We start from the raw sequence: 17,846 nt of genomic DNA, 5'->3' as shown, positions 1-17,846 counted from the left end.
ATTGAACTCTTTGAATTGTAGTGGAGTAGAAGTAAAAACTAGCAAAATATTGAAATACTCAAGTAAAGTACAAGTCTTTCAAAATTGTTAGTACAGTATTTGAGTAAATCTACTTAGTTACTTTACACCACTGCGTGTGTGTTAGTGTGTGCCTGGACACGCCACAGCTGAAGGAGTGTGTGAGAGGGAGGAGAGCGTTTGTTTTGAAACGACAAACTGTGTGTTTCTGTGGTCGAGTTGTGATGTTCTGTTTGAGTGAAGCTGAATGAGGCAGAAAATAGAAAAATGACATGCGACCATGCAGACAGTAAACACATGAGGGAGGGAGGGAAACAGAGAGGGGAGAGAAATAGAGGGGGAGACAGAAAGACATGGTGATTGAGAAGATAAGACAGGGAAGGAGGAGGGGAGAAAGAAGAAAGAGAGAAAATGGGAAAGATAGAGGGAAGAAAAATCAGCTGTCAGGTAGGGAGAGAGATGACATCCACTCAGACAGGAAACTGTGTGAGGTGTGAAGATGTAATCTCACCATGACATACACACTTCTTCTGCACGCACACACACATATGTACAGAGAGACCTAAACATCCACACGCTAACTGGAAACACTCCTGCTGAGAGAGGAAGTGTGTGTCCAGATCACTCTGTCATACATGATAAATGTCAAAGATGTCTGCCAAACAGTCTGTTTCTGATTGTACCGGTGACTGTAAAAAGCTCTAACCTGGAAATGGCTTCAATTTGTCTAAAATATTTCTGCAGGGTGATTTAATTTAACATGAGATAGTTTGTCCAGATTTTCACGTCATTTTGAGTTAGGTGGACAATCAGAAAATAATACTCAGAATACTAGCTCAGAGCCTTTCAGCTGTTTTCAAAATAAACTTTAAAGTTTTTTATTTTATTTTATTCAATAGTTCATTAAACTGCTGAGTGTAAAGCTAAGTACATCTCAGTGCCAACAGCAGCTCTGTAATATAGGACAATTAGTTTGGCCACTGACTATGATCCCAATCTGTGTAAGTGATTATCATCATTCTCTCTTCATGATTGCTCCATATTGATTAGTCAGGTCTGGCATTGTTTCCATCTATTGACTATTCAGGCCTGCTTGACAGTGCATTCAACAAGGCCTGTGGGCGCACACACACACACACACTTCTCAGACACACATCCTTGTCTTTGTGGTAGTGTGGGGGTATCATACCAGAACATCTCTTGTGGGGCCCACATTTTCTGAAGCGGTTCTAACATGAGAGCCCCAGAATGTGATAAAGACAAAAATACCCCCACAAAAGTCCAACACTTTTAGGTTTAAACATATGGAAAAACAGTATAAATATAGAAGTAATGACACACCTAAAGTATTCATTAGATGAAAATGATGAATTGCTGACCTGTGCATATGTTTGCACTCCTCTGAGCTTTGGTGTTGCATGAGTAATGTTTATGATTTCCCCTGCTGCAATCTATCATCCTCTCTCATGAGCAGAATTTGGAGGTATGGGGGGGGGGAAGGAGGGCTACACCAATCTATTTGTGAATAATTACAGTTATCAGACTTACACAAACACACACACACACACACACACACACACATATACACACACACAGTCAGAGATAGTGTGTTTTCACAGAGTTCATAATTGTAAGGTGCCTTTATAAAGAGAGTTTAATGCATAATTAATCAATACTTATGAGGGGCCGTACAGGCCGTAATTCATACTGGTCCTCTCACACACACACACATTCTCCTTTTACATACATATATTTTCACTCTCATAAGTGACCTGCTCTATCGAAATCAGTCGCATTGACCCGAAGACACATTTTGAGTTGTATACACTGTTGGAAAGAGGAGATTCTTAGCTTTCTAATGATATCAGGATTGTTGTTGTTCTCCAAATATTAAGCGAAATATGTCACATTATATAATGTCTGTCACCGAGTCATCATTTTGAGAAAAAGGCCTTCAAAGTTTCCTCTTCTCTGGAATCCATCCATCTGATTGGTTATTAGCAAATGATCAAAATACTACGGAGGGAAGATATTTTAGTTTGGATTATTGGTCTGGGGGAAGCTCGCGAGTGTGTGTGTGTGTGTGTGTGTGTGTGTGTGTGTGTGTGTGTGTGTGTGTGTATACGTGTGTGTGTTTGTGTAATTTTGCGTTTGTGTGTATTGTGTTTGTTTCCCGGGGAAAACCCTCCTGAGAAACACCGGCTGTTGTTATGCCTGCTGTGACGTTAAATTACTCCGTTCTCCGCTTGTAATTATGCCGTTACAAGCTTCAAAGCTGTATTTATCATCTGAATTTGCTGAAACAAGTTTAATATTCTGAAAGCCAAGACTTTTTTATTTGAAATCAGATGAAAACAAACTGTAACGGACCCTGCCGTGTTATCTATGATTACTCTACGCCTTACATTCATAATGTCAGCCGGAGGGAGGGGGGGCGGCGCTGCGGAAGAGCAGATTGCGAGTGAGAGCTGCCATCTTCTCTTTACAAGCTTCAAACATGTATTTATCGTGTGATTTTGGAAATAAAAGTTTCATATTCTGAAAGTCAAGACTTTGTTTGTTTAAAATCAAACAAAACACCCGAACCCCGAAAAAATTGTTTTTTACGCAAATCCACGTTTATTTTGAAATGAGCCGTTGCGACTTCCGACTGATTTCGATAGAGCGGGTCACATATACATATATAATTACACTCACACATTCATACATTTTGCTCTCATATTATCATATTTCAATGCATCCATTTTTCACTCACACATTTATACATGTTGCTCACGTGCACATTCATTCAATGTTTACATTTAATATTATAAATAATATATGCATGTCTGAAGACAATATATGTATGTAGAAGAATGTATGTATGTGTGAGAGAAAGTATAGTGGAAACGGAAGGCAGGTCATTATCGCGCTGTGATTGGCTTAGAAGGTCGAGCGGGGCGGGCTTATGTTCAGATCTTCAAATCAACACGATGGAGGGAGTTGAGTCCGTGTGCCTTCGGACCATTTGTTTTTCTTTATTAAACAAGTAAACGGAAGAGCGTCTGAGAGGCGTTTTTGCTTTTTGTTTTTTACCTTACTAAATGGTCTAATGGTCATTGGAGCCTGTGAGCAGTATGAACAGTGTGTATGAATACACTAGATATACACAGCAGCCTGTGAGCAGTATGAACAGTGTGTATGAATACACTAGATATACACAGCAGCCTGTGAGCAGTATTAACAGTGTGTATGAATACACTAGATATACACAGCAGCCTGTGAGCAGTATGAACAGTGTGTATGAATACACTAGATATACACAGCAGCCTGTGAGCAGTATGAACAGTGTGTATGAATACACTAGATATACACAGCAGCCTGTGAGCAGTATTAACAGTGTGTATGAATACACTAGATATACACAGCAGCCTGTGAGCAGTATGAACAGTGTGTATGAATACACTAGATATACACAGCAGCCTGTGAGCAGTATGAACAGTGTGTATGAATATGCTAAGATATATAAAGTATGAAAATGGTAAGCAGTGCAAGTATAGTATACAATATATAGATATTCATTTCATGATGATAAACATTGTGGAACAATGAGGACAAATGTGAATGGAAGTGGCGACGTAAAACTGACACAAAATAACAACAAACTTTTGCCGAGCCAATTGGAGAGTTTCATCACCAGCACGTGGTAAAAACCACCAATGAGCGCTCAGCTCGAGATACCAGCGAGTCGTTTCCCATCAAGCGAGTACTTTGCAAATATAATTCCTGTTTATTATTATTATTATCTACACAGTTACTTGTTTATACAGTGAGGTAAATGGTAAATGTGCATGTATGTCGTTCAGTATGCGTTTACAGGTGAATACGTCGGCATTTCCTGCCAAATACTAGCCTCAAAAAGATTGAAATATAATTAATGCAAATAAACTACTTCTACTAATAAGAATAATCATAATCAATTCAATAATATAAATACTATATTATTTTATTATAATATAGTTGTATAGTCAAGACAAAACATACTTATGACAAAAACTGATATTTCTTAAATCTGTATTCAAATGTAGTTCCCTCTGTCAGCAATGTGTCAACAACTACACACACATTTCTATCAGTATTTCTCTGTGTTGTGGTTGACATGATGATGACTGTTAGGACTTAAAGGTGGGGTAGGTCATTTTGGAGAAACCAGCTCGAATTGTGCTAGAATTTGAAAATACACAGCCGGAAAAAATCCGCCACTTCCTTACAGAGCCCCTCCTCCAAGGGGGTGCGCCCCCCCACTGCAGTCAGCATGTCATTGTGGCCCTGGGAAAGACACTTCACCACAAATGGCTCCTGTGGGGATTGTCCACAGTATTGAGTATGTAAGTCGCTTTGGATAAAAGCGTCTAATAAGTGACATGTAATGTAATGTGCGCTGAGAACTGCGCTGAGAACTGCGCGGAGAACTGCGCACAAGCCGAGCTCATAAGCCGAAGCCCCCTGCGCGAGGCCCCCTGCGCAATGTGAGGCCCCATGCAGCCTGCATGATCGGCCTGTAGGGAGGGACGGCCCTGATCTCAAGCCTTAGAGGGCTGATCACTGGTGTTCCTCCAGGCTTGTAGCCAGCATTGCAGGACATCCCTTTAAGTGTTGGATGTTTGAGGCCACTGTACAGGTCAGGCCAGTTATTCCACACTAAATATAGGTTGTAGTTGCCAGGCAACCAGTGGAGATTCCAGGAAGTTACTGCTCAGAGTCTGAAAGTTTGCAGTTAGTTAAAGCTAAAGTTGTTAAGTTTAAGATAAGGTGTGGTACTGTTGGGACAATAGGCAAAAACATTTTGCATATTGCATTTCATTTTGGTTAAAGTGGACCTATCATGCTATATTTGAATAATATATTGTAGGGCCATAACTATATAAAACATGTCTGCGATGGTTTTTTTTCAAAATACCAAACAGATCATGCATTTTAGCCATGCCTCATTTCGCTCTATTTGCTCTTTTTTAGCCCTGTTTTTGCAAGGGCTGATTCTGTGAGAAGTCTTCTTCGCTGCTTTTGTGGCAGACTACATCGTCACCTACAGGCCTGGCATATGTACTACAGCATCTCCAGCGCTTTCGAACGGCAATGGCTGTGGCTGCCTCCTCCTGATAGGTGGAGAGTTGGCCATATAGGCGGAGCTCCTCGTTCCTGACGTCAGAGAATGTTCAAATCTGTATCAGTCTTGCAGCCCCGTTTTTAGAGATTTGGGTATGGAGGAAAAGAGAGAGGGTTGTGTTTTCTGACACTTGGTGAGTTCCCTGACACACCGGGGACACATATTCATGTATAAAAGATGTACAAAAGTGCATTTTGCATGATAGCTCCACTTTAACTTATTCATTAACACTTATTCAACAAGTGAAAAGAAAACACACAACAATACAAATGTAGGTGTTCATTTAACTTACTTTGTCAATTTTTGTCTGTATATTTCTCCCAAATTCACCAATAACATTAAATAATTCCTTGTGTACTCCTATCAAGGCTATTTATTCATATAATAAAAATGATGACCAACTTAATGTATTTATCCCAGGGGAAATTTGGTTGTGTGACAATTGCTTGGATTTTGAATTATATAAATAAAAGATAAATAATAATAATAATAATAGAATAATTCATATTTACCCATTATTCACCAAGTGTGTCTCCCCTAACAGAACAGAACGCACCAGTTTTATCATGTGTGATTATTTGGTTTGTGTCTTTGACCCTGAGTGACGGACGGTTTAGTGGAGCTGTGTGAGGAGCAGCCGCCAGGAGATGAGCGACTAATAGTCTGATATTCAGACTCTTATAATGGAGGGCCGATCCCCCTGCTGCTCTTTAGACTATTTATACTGCGTCGGAGAGGCGACTAAATGGATTTGTGATGCATTTGACAACACACAGATACACACACATGTTCTCTCACACACACACTCAGAAAGAAAACCCCCACACCAAAATAACCTCTTCAATCCACACTACTAGACACACCGCCGCCCCCCCTTCTCCGAGCAGCATAGCATGATCAAACCCAAATCCCCTACATTTACAAATATCATTTTTCTTTATCAAATGATCCACAACTTTTTAAGGATGTGATATTTTTAGGTAAAGGCACAATGATAACGAGCTTCAATGTTATGCTCACAATTATCAAAAGAATATATAGCCTGACAATAATATTGTGATGTGTGTAATGTGGTGTCAATGTTGTTCTCTACCTATAGTGAAATATAAAGAGTAACCAAAAACGAATTATGAACATATTTATTTTCACAAAATCAAAACGTAACTGCTTATATCTGAATTAAAAATGTCTTGTTTCTTTTTCCTTATGGAACATATGCACAGACACTAATGTGTAGACCCTAAACTCAAATTGTAATTAGCGCAACTTCAAAATATGGAAGGAATTAACTACAAAAGAACACTAAAAGTAACACTTTAATATAAACTGTGGCTAATTTCCAAATAAAACAGGTTAAAACCTGACATACTATCTTTGAAGTCACCACAAGTTTAATCAGTAGTACTATAATATATTATTTAATAATAATACGGGGATGAACAAACACAGTTACACACACAAAACACGCACACACTCAGTCACATTAAGGTCAGTAGGCTGTGAGCTGAGAAGTCTTTGTAGACGCTCACATAGTTTTGCAGCATGGCTCTCATTGTAGAAAGACATAACCACAAACTCACTGTGACCTGGTGAATGGACCTCAAGAGAACACACACACCTGACACACGTTGACATACACACCATGACACACGTGTGTGTCCCTGAAAGATGAATTGGTGACCACTGTCTGCTATTTCGGGTGGAGGGTATTCTTCTTCTTCTTCTTCTTCTTCTTTCAAGAGTGCGGCTGTTGTAGCATGTGGCGTGTGACTAAGCCCTCAGTGGGCACAGAGAGAAAGAGAAGAGCATTTATACTGGGCGCAGGGGCCACGTCCACATCACTTTTGGAACCACTTTGCACTAGTATCAATTGATAAACATGTTCTGAAAATAGCATGCACAAAGAATTGTCTTTGACAAAAGAAGTGTATTTGCTCAAGAGAACCCTTTTGGGTGTACTTCTGGTAACAGTTTGGACCTGTGGCACGTTAGTCACAATTGAATAGAGAATAGTAAAGCAAGTGTGGCTCCCGCTTAGCAGTAGCTTAGCAGTAGCTTAGCAGTTACTGCACTAGTTGTAACAAAAGTATTTGGAAAAGTGTTTTTTTAAATCTGAAAAAAGTCTCCCCACCACTTTTTCTACACTGAAAAAACTGAAACATTGACTTTTATCAAGTGTATTATGTCAACAAATATCACACAAGTGTATTAGGTTAGTTGAAAGCAATAATATTAAGTTTAAACAGGTTCAACTTAATAGTATTGCTTTTAATTCACCTAATACACTTGTGTGAAATGTGTTGACATAATGAAATTAATTAAAGTCAAAACTTCAGTTTTTTTGTGTAACAAAGTGACGCCCATGGAGGAGAGAGTTTATGATGGTATGAAAAAGAGTTGGAATGAGAGACGGAGAGTGTGGATAACGTAGAGACAGAGAGGACGACCTGAACCAAACAGTGGAGTCTGGCGGGCTGAGTGGGCGTCTGAAGCTGGAAGCAGATCTCTTGCTAGCCGACAGCTGCGGAGTGACAGAGGGTTCTCTGGGAGAGGCAGCAGCTGATAGGAGAAGAACAGAGCAGCGACGACACACAGCGCTTCAAGGCCAGAGAAGACGGAGATGTATGAGTTAAATACATTCCTCCTGCGGCTCTAATGAGCTCTAATGATGCATGGATGAGGAGAATTTATTGAGGGGTTTTTGTGACTTTTATTATTCCGTGTTTGATTTTGCAGTACACTCGTGTAAAACATCATTGTTGCTCACACTGCAGCACGCTCTCATGTTACACTTCATATCAGATATTCAGTGTATGTAAAAGGTGATAATGGCTCTCTTAAATTGGATTGACACCGTTTGATTGATGCACAACATTTAAAGAAGGATTTTAGACTGAGTAAGGTATTGTTCTTTCTTTATAAAATAGATACAGTTTTAAATTGGACTCCTGGTGCAATACTTACATTAATAGACTGCATGTTAGTGTTCCATTATGCAACTTGAATGTAGACACATACTTAAGCATCACTGAAAATGCTAATTCTTATAGCTTCAATTCTCTTATGTGTAAATTATTTATATACTAATTTCTACCAGGTGTTGCCTCCGTTTAAAGGAATGTCAAAACACAAGTCCTAGATTTCAATAACACATTTCACATGTGGTGCATATTTTCAAAACTATTATGACTTATTATCATTAAGGTGTAATCCAAGATTGTGAATTTAATTTTTTTAAATGATCCTCCTCCTAGAAAAGAAAAAATCATAAGCTTTAAAATGCCCACTTGCTAAATTGCTCATTAAGCTTATTGTCGCTAATGTAAGCTAACTTTAGATGGATGTTAAAAGGAACTATCTGGACACATAGTTGCTCTCTGACTCTTCTGTATCCTGACTTCAAACAACGAACATGTTAGACGGCAAGCAATGAAAGCCAGTTGTGAAGATGTGATGATGTCACATACTTTGTTGAGTCTAAGTTCTCAGTTACCAGGTAACCAGTCTGTTATCATCCCTGTTTACCTGCTGTTGTATTGCATATACAGTCTTTGAAGTAAAGCAGCATATCAACATGGTTTGAATAAAAATCCAAAGCACTCCAGAGAGCTCTCTTCCTGTTGTTGTGTAATGTAGTGAAGCATCATCTACTTATTGCATCGATATTGTTTTCATATTGGCAGTAAAACGTGATGAGTGAGGAGCGTCCCCTGTGAGATGATCAGCTGTAAACGGCCTGTGGTTTTGTTGTGGTATTATTCTGGTATTGTTGCTGGCCGTGCTGAACTGTATTCACGCAGCAGGACTTTATTCAGCTCAACGGTGAACACATACATGAGCATTTTACACCATGCATTGTTTTCCTAGCTGCAGCCACTTCCTGCGGGGTATAGGGACCATTTCCTGTGAACTTTCACCTCCAGTGAACACCTGTTTCCTACTTCCTGTTATTGCCTCCCTACACAGGAAGTTCGCCATAAATGTCAGGAAAAGTCTGGCTCACGTATCAGATGATGAGGAGGTGGGGATTCTAAGACTTTGAATGTTGATTTAGAATTTAAATGTCAGCGTAATTAAAGAAAGCTTCATCTTATCAGCATCAGCTGACCTTTTTTAATCCAAAAGACTCACAACTCTGTCCATTGTGTTGAACTGAAACCATAAATCCACTTTCTCTAAAATGACGCGCGTGTTGACATTATGTCTGTTCCATTCCATTGTAACGGGCAAACGACTCCTGAGCAGTCTCGTACATCATGGTGCTTTCTTACGTAACGTTCTATCTTCCCGTCAGTCCCGTGATTTGCAGCCTCACTGCCGAGTCAGCAGAAATATAACACACTGTCTTTGTGTGTCTCTCTTATCTGCGTCAGTATTGGGTGTCTGCATTATATTATCTCTGCCGTAATTCATATTTTTCTCCCGCAAATCTTTCCACACGTGGACGCCACACACAGAGAAAATCAGGTTCAGATGTGACGTCTTGAGGGAGGTCGAAGGAGGGAAGGAGAGGAGGTAAACACAAAGGAACTGAAGGAAGGAAAGAAAGAAAGGACACAGAGAGGAATTTGTATTTTCTGACAGTTCATTACACATAGAGATTTTAAAGAGACACTGTAATGTATTTTTACAAGTACTTGCAGCACAGTGCATATTCTCATCCTTTTATTTGTACAAAACACGACTTTGCTCCATTTACATCCATTTAAAGAGCAAACTCTCCTGTCCAAAATACATCATTGTTCCAACCTTTCACAGAGCTCACAAAATGTGATATTAACTCCCCAGTTATACAGATTGTAGATGTATTATGCATCAATTTAGAGTCTGTACTCATCCCTTCTTTCTTTCTAGCAGGACATGTTGGAAACTTCGGTGTCTGTGGGTTTGAGTCTTGGCGGCACACCATGCATGTAACGATGCCACAGCAGAGGGGCTAGCCCGTTAAAGGAAACACACACAATATTTAACAGTTTCCAAAGAAGTGAATCATAGTGTGAAACAGCAACTGGCAGCCTTTCATAATTGAATTCATTCCATTTACAAATAAAGATCTTCTCTTAACACAAGTGGTCATTTGAACTATTGACACACAAAGAGGTACATTTGCATATGCCAACAGTCTTATTTCATCATCCTCGCACATCTTCAACAATGGAGAAGTTTACAAATAATGCTTTAGCTCCCCTCATTGAATATTAGTTTGTTGTAATTATTCCAGTTATTTTTCATATTGCACTGCATATTGAAGGTGGCAAAGAGGTGCAAACCTATGGTGAATGTTGTGCATATGTTGTCAGGATGAGGATGTTTCTTCATCGGCATGTGTTTTGGCACATTTATGTTTTTATATTAGCTTATTTTTCAAACTTCAGCGCGTTTCTCCAAATGGAAGTGTTTTGGGCTTTTGTAGCGCGTTTGTACCTGTCCAATTTTGACATAACCATCCATGATAATATTCAGTGCACATGTAGTTGGTACATTGTAAGATATGTAATGATCTATTAGGCCCCCTTGGCCGGTCAACACTCATTCTGGCTATTCTCTCACTGATAACGTTGATGAGAAAGTCAGAAGAAGCTTTGAGCTGATCTTTAGTTTGCTAGTTATTACGAAGATTACTTCAGGAAATTGCGTCCATAGAACGTTTTCATTGTTACCAAGGTGGTTGCTAGGGACGCTGCTATCGATATTATTTCTATTATGTTGTGTAACTGTTTAATGGTGTTATCTTTATTGCTACCCCCTTCCCCGTCAATGTATAGTGTTGGTCCACAGCGCAAACATATTAGTTTAACAAAATCCGCATCTAAAGATAGCCTACGTTATTTTCCCCTGTGCAATTCCAGTCTCACATCTCAGAGCACATCGTCATTAACAAATAACGGAAACAGACCGAAAACATTTTAAAAAAAAAAAGAATACTTTATTCCGAGTGTGCTTGCTTTTCTCTTTGGAAGTCATCACATAACGGCATTGTAATACACGGTTCGGCTGCATTAAATATTACATATCTGCCGTAGTTCTGTATTTATAGAGCCCTGATGAGAAGACTTCTAGACAAACAGGAAGAACTGAAAATGTGACGTGGATCATAAATATATCAGCCATTAAACAACATCTTACATTTCTTTTCACACAATACGTCTCCTTGCAGTATCAAAACTAATTCGGCTGACTTTTATATTTGATCCAATTGGTAGATAGGCTGTATTTACACCATAAAGGTGCACAGCTGATATAAAGGGACACCTAGTGGTTAAAGCATGTTATTGAATTTCATTATTTTTATTATTAGATATTAATAGGATCCCTATCAAGTATATTCATTACTCGTTATTCTCGACTAATAGTTAATTAAAGACTGTATATAATGACTATTTTGCACATCCCTTTCAAGATTTCAAGATTTTCTAAGGTTTATTGACATATCATATAGGCCTACACAACTATGGTGTAGTTCTGCATTGAATGAAAAACTTGGGTCGCAGGTTCCTCAATATTGCATTACAAGACATCTATCAATATTTGTGCATACCTCCAGCAATGTTAACTATGTTGAAGCACTTATTTTAACTGATATTATACATAATGTATTATACTCTTATAAGATGTATGTAGATATTTCATCTCCGGCCTTGTCAGGTATTGAACAATCAATAAATAAAGAACACAGAATTGTTAAATATAAAACACAGAATTTGTGTGATTATACTAAATGATTTACAAATAAACACCACTGCATATTTACAACTGTTACACATGCTGATGAGAGTGTGTTGTGATGGCATGTTTACACGTCTCATATGAACACCATATACAGTATACTATAAGTGTATTTGGATATTTGTGTCCCCTGGCTGTAAGTCATTGTACCCGGCTCTTCTGTCCTGCAGTTATTTGTAACCTGCAGGGGGGTTTCTGAGCTCCAGAGAATGAAAGGAGAAACGAGAGAGAGACGAAAAAAAAGAGAGGGATGACGAGTCGGGGTGATGAGGGAGAGACAGAGCGGGCGAGAGAGGTAGAGGCAGACAGGGAGAGAGAGAGAGAGTGGTGACTAAGCCCGTGGATCAGGAGGAGGCAGATTAGGCTAAAGTCCCCTGCTTAAGACTTCAAAGATCAAACTCCTGCAGCCTCAACAGTTGTCCGCTGTCCTCCAAACACTGCGTGTGTGTGTCTCACATATCAGAGAACGTATTGTTGTGTGTGTGTTATCTGTGTATCTCTCCTGGTTTGGGGTTGTTTTAGTGCTTCTTCATTATGGCAAAAATCATAATCTCGATTATTTGGGTCAATAATTGATATCACGATTATTAAAAACATTTGAACAGTATGTTTTTAACAGTTGATTACCCTGAACTTTAAGTATAATTCAACTGAAAATCCAATAAAAAAAAAAAGTATTTAATAAAAAAAGAAAAGTAATAATAAAAAAATAATCGTTTTATTTCGATTACGTTGTTTTCGTTGCAAGCCATAATCGTTAGTGCGATTAAAATATGATTAATTGAGCAGCCCTAGGTTGTATGCCCCTTTCTATCACAAGTTCAGGTGAAATTATGAATGTATTAGCGTCTTTGCACACACAAATACGTCTTTTGGTCGTTGATGGGTGTGTGTGTGTGTGTGTGTGTGTGTGTGTGTGTGTGTGTGTGCGTGTGTGTGTGTGTGTGTGGTGTGTGTGTGTGTGTGTGTGTGTGTGTGTGTGTGTGTGTGGTGTGTGTGTGTGTGTGTGTGTGTGTGTGTGTGTGTTGGCTGCTGATGACGACAGTGACAGACAGCACTGTGACCTGGATGGAATGTGACACAAAGATCTGATGAGAAGACAACTCATCACTACCACCATGACTGATCTGATATAGTGAGGGAAGGAAGAATGGACTTAAACATTTCAGGAAGCAGGCTTTTGACTATTGTTAATGTATTAGTATTAATTGAGGTTCGATTGTTTGATTGCAAAGGGGAAATAGTAAAACAAAACAATAATTTTCAAAATAAAAGAGAAAAACAGCTACTTCTCCGATCATATTCTCTGTCATTTGAGTACTGGTATATCGTAAACATTTTTATTTTAAAGTAATACATTTAAGAAACAAATAATTCCTTAATCTTAGAGAATGTGTGATTTATGACTTTATAATCTAAGACATATACACGCATTTCTAATAAATGTACCACTTTTATCATTTGTTTTACCTTTTTATCTTAACCCTGCCCCCCAGTGCCAAGACAGGCCTCTGCCAATAATTATTCAACAAACTTGATTGCTGTTTATGATATGTCTTCACTGGTTAAAGCCCCTGTCACACTGTCCCGAAATTGACACCCGATGGACACACGATAAAGGAAATGTTCAAATTCGGCTGTGATCGTAGCAACATCGGGCCATTCGTGAGGGCATCTTAAGCCATCGTATGACCGCCGGTGGAGTTTATCAGGCTCCGGCAGCAACTTCGTGAGCGGCAACTTCGTAAGGCACTCGTGAGGGCATCTTGTCAAATCGTGTCATCTTCGTGTTATCATCGGTGCATTCGCCCTCACTCTGATCGGGGCGAATGCCCGATGGCACCGATGATAACAAGATGCCCTCACGATGGCCTTACGAAGGGCAAAATTGACACACGAATTCAACACGAAAATGAACCTTCGCAAGGTCCATCGGCAATTTTTTGGCATGCCAAAGATTTTGCCACCGCTCACGAAGTTGCTGCCGGAGCCTGAGAAACTCCACCGGCGGTCATACAATGGCTTAAGATGCCCTCACGAATGGCCCGATGTTGCTACGATCACAGCCGAATTTGAACATTTCCTTTATCGTGTGTCCATCGGGTTGTTTTATTGCACAACAAAATCATGTAAACATATTATGTAAATAACCCAATTTGTGTTCTGTGAAACTAAAAAGGATATAATATATTATTTTGCAGGAGAGTTGACAGGAAGTTGTTGTTGCTATGGAAACAACATTACGGAGAAAACGTAATATTTTCTACATATAAAGACCGATAAAGTAAAGAACAAAGTCTGAAGATATCAGTACAGTATAGTACTGTAACATAATTGTTTTTGGTACTTTCATTGCAGTTGTATGTCTTAAATGTAATGTAAATGTTGCCTTCGTGTGTGGTTCGGGCCATCTTCGTGCGAAATTCACAATTCCATATTCGTGTGTCCATCGGGTGTCAATTTCGGGACAGTGTGACAGGGGCTTTAACATTTCCAGCTTTCATTAAACATACAACGGTTTCCAGTAAGTGCTCAGAACGTTTTATTGAGTTTGGCTTACTACAGATTTGTGTTTCATAAAATGGAGGCAGAGAGGCAGCGGCTGCAGCTGTGTGTTAATATGTCTGCAAGTCAAGGTTAAACCCTGACAAACTGTCTGTCTGTGTGTGTGTGTGTGTGTGTGTGTGTGTGTGTGTGTGTGTGTGTGTGTGTGTGTGTGTGTGTGTGTGTGTGTGTGTGTGTGTGTGTGTATGTGTGTGTGTGTGTGTGTGTGTGTGTGTGTGCCCTCATGGTTTTAACAGTTGTTTGTTAAATGAGACATTGTTTTCATACATTTCCATGCTTCGGTGACCTCAGCACCCTGTTAGCTTATCGCTACTACTTATCTATGCAACACACACATACACACACACAGACACACACACACACTTCTACAGATACAGTAAATTGCTTACACGCTTTGGTTGATGAGCCAAAGCAAACATTTGCCCACCCTCTGCCTCGCTGTCTTTCTGCCAAGTGCAATAATATCAAAAATGTTCATACAACTATGTGTGATTACAGAAATACACTCTCTATTACCAAATGAAGTAAAAGATAATAGTATTGCAGTATTTAAATATGTGCAGTCTCAAAAACGTGGTGTCCGTGGTGGCATTACCAGAAGAAATGTCACAGAAACTGCAACGTGTTTGTCAATGAGTTATAATTCATCCAAAATGTGTCACATATAACAAATAACGGTTATTTTGGAAAGCGGATCAGTTTGTATTATTATTTGAGTGAGTAATAGAAGAGTCAGAGCAGCCACAGAGGGCGTCATATTAAGAGCTGCACACCTCCATCTAGCTGCTCTGCAGACTGCCGTGTGCAGCATGACATCAGATCACAGCTGCTTTCACAGAGATGTGAAAAGGCTACATTGCCTGACATCGTTATTGAAACAACAGTAGAACTGTAGTATTACACCACACATACTCTTATCTCCTGTAAATACTTCTTAAAGAGGCCCTATTTTGCTTTTGGGGTTTTCCATTTTCGTGTAATGTGTTTTATAGGTTTTTGTGCAAGTAAATGGTCATTGTTTTCTTCAGTAACATAGTGACATCACTATGTGACACTTGCACTACCATTGCCTAGTGCTCCAACACATTGTACGTGATATGCTAAGGGCCAGGACATCTTTTGAAGAGCTTTTTGAACATAAAAGCATGAAGACATGTCACAATAGAGGCACTACATACTGATATGAACCTGAACATGAGCAGAATAGAGCTCCTCTATCATTTCCACCAGGACTGAAATGTTCAGGATTGCCACATTAAAGGCTCTTAGAACTTTAGTTTCCATTTGAATACAGGACTCTAAAGGATCTTGTATCTCAATGTGACCTTCCTGGCTAAACAAAGAATGAAAGAATGTAAACTATTAGTTGGGATTGTACTTGTGTACCTGTAGTGTGACAGTGTTGGCACTCATAAACCTCAGACGGTAAAACTCTGAACTTGATCCAAATTGCATTGATTTGGGCTTATATCTGCTCAGCCATCCCTGCTGAAGTCAACACTTCCGTCCCTGCTCCTTCACAGTGCTTGCCTGAAAGCGTTCACCAACAGGAGATTGTCTTTGACCTCCGACCTCAGCCCTGCAGCTGCAGCAACAGGACGTTGTAGTCAGCAGCTGGATGGACGCCAAGCCCCCCTCCTCTGTGAAAAGTTCTATACGGCAAATATAAAACTCTTCTAGGAGAAAACTAAATAACAAAGGAGACACCAGAGAGGAGAACATGTAGAGAAAATGATTTAAAGCAGAGGGGAAAACAAACATGGAAGAGCCGTCACTGTAGCGACCGCCTAAAGGCTGCCAACTGTCACATAATCTGCTTCTCTGTGGCGGATATGCAGAAAGGTGCAGAGGATTGTGGGTAGGCTGGCTGGCTGAGTCGATCGTACAGCATCATCTGAATAAAAGCAGGATGAAGACGATGATTTCACAATAAAACGCCCTTCACAACGGGAACGGATTGTGTGTGTGGGAGTGTGTGACCTTGAAAGAAGAGGTTTAAAACCTCTTTAGAGCTGTAAAAAAAACACTATATGGAAACGTGAGGAAAGAAAGCAGAGCGGGCGGAGGAGGAGGAGGAGGAGGAGGAGGAGGAGGAGGAGGAGGAGGAGGAGGAGGAGGATGATGATGATGATGATGATGATGTGATCATTAGGGCCAGGAGGGATCAGACTCCACCGTCTATCCTCCCACCAACACTCATGCATGTGTGTGTGAGGATGTTGCAGTGCAGAGGATGAAAGGGCTCATGGGTAGGGCTTCCTCACTCTCTCGCTGCCTGTCACACTTATTTCCTTTTATCCCTCGTCTCCATTTTTACCCCCCACCGCACATCCATCCTGAAATGTTGCAGCTCCTACAAAAGTGCTCCTGATGAAATGGCGTTATTTTTACACCCGGAACAACTTCATTATTTTCCAAAACACATCAGTATCTGTACTTTGGTGCTGATGTTCACCAAAATATATTTTCAGTCCTTAAAATAACTTGTAAAAATGGTACTGGGTAGAGGTTTGTGCTCTGGGTGCTTTTATGGTTAGATTAAACCGGGACTATAAATAATATTTTTAATAATTAAGCTATTAATTCCTCTGCAAATTAATTAATTGAATTAGTTATTATAGGTTGGGGTTTGTTAAGGGTTAGGGGCTTAGGGTTTATCTTTTAATATTCATGTCAACTTCTGATTTGGTATCAAACTCAATGTGTGAGTCCCTAAATAAGAAAAATAAATAAAAAGAAGAAATGTAAAAGAAACTAACCAAGGGGAAGGGAAAAAAACTTGGTAACATTTTTCGTCAACAAACAACATTGACATGATCTTCATGTTACGAGGAAACCGGTAATATGGAATTACTTTTTGTTGGAGATAGTCATTCTTAAGATGTTGTCGAGAATATTATAAGTCACCAAACGTATATTTTTTATTTATTCCCAACGTATTACAAGCACCAAACTCCATGAAGTTAGGGTTTGTCAGGATTCGGGAAAAGGTAGGACCCAAATGCAGAATAAAAAAGACAAAAAAAGGTCAAGGAACAAAAGGCGAGCTTTATTTAGAAAAAGCTGATGACTGAAAAAACATGACATGAAATAAACAGGTAGCACGGTAAACAAAAACTGACCGTGACCAACATGGAGGGAGACAGGAAAATGAACCGACATGGGGAAGGGGAAGACAAGACTAAATACAAAGAAGGGTAATCACAGGACAAGACACAGCTGGGAGGGGGGGGGGCATAGTCAGGGAGCCGGGCACAAGGACGGACCGGGTTTGTGGCCGACTGGACCACCGGCAGAATAGGATCTGGTGTCGGCAGAACACCCGGCAGGACAGAGTTCGTAGCCGGCGGAGCCAACGGCGTGATAGGAACCAGTGTTAGGGTTTCATAAT

The 17,846-nt window shown here is 39.8% G+C and overlaps 1 protein-coding gene across 2 annotated transcripts in view; it reads left to right on the top strand.

The window, feature by feature from the left end:
* The window catches only part of nova2 (NOVA alternative splicing regulator 2), a 90,379-nt gene that overhangs the window by 56,996 nt on the left and 15,537 nt on the right, over positions 1 to 17,846 (top strand). The gene's annotated exons all lie outside the window — the stretch shown is intronic.

The sequence above is a fragment of the Gymnodraco acuticeps genome, unplaced genomic scaffold (assembly GCF_902827175.1).
Source record: "Gymnodraco acuticeps unplaced genomic scaffold, fGymAcu1.1, whole genome shotgun sequence".
Classification (NCBI taxonomy): domain Eukaryota; kingdom Metazoa; phylum Chordata; class Actinopteri; order Perciformes; family Bathydraconidae; genus Gymnodraco; species Gymnodraco acuticeps.
Note: the sequence above shows the minus strand (reverse complement) of the source record. Positions and strands in the feature narration are given on the sequence as shown.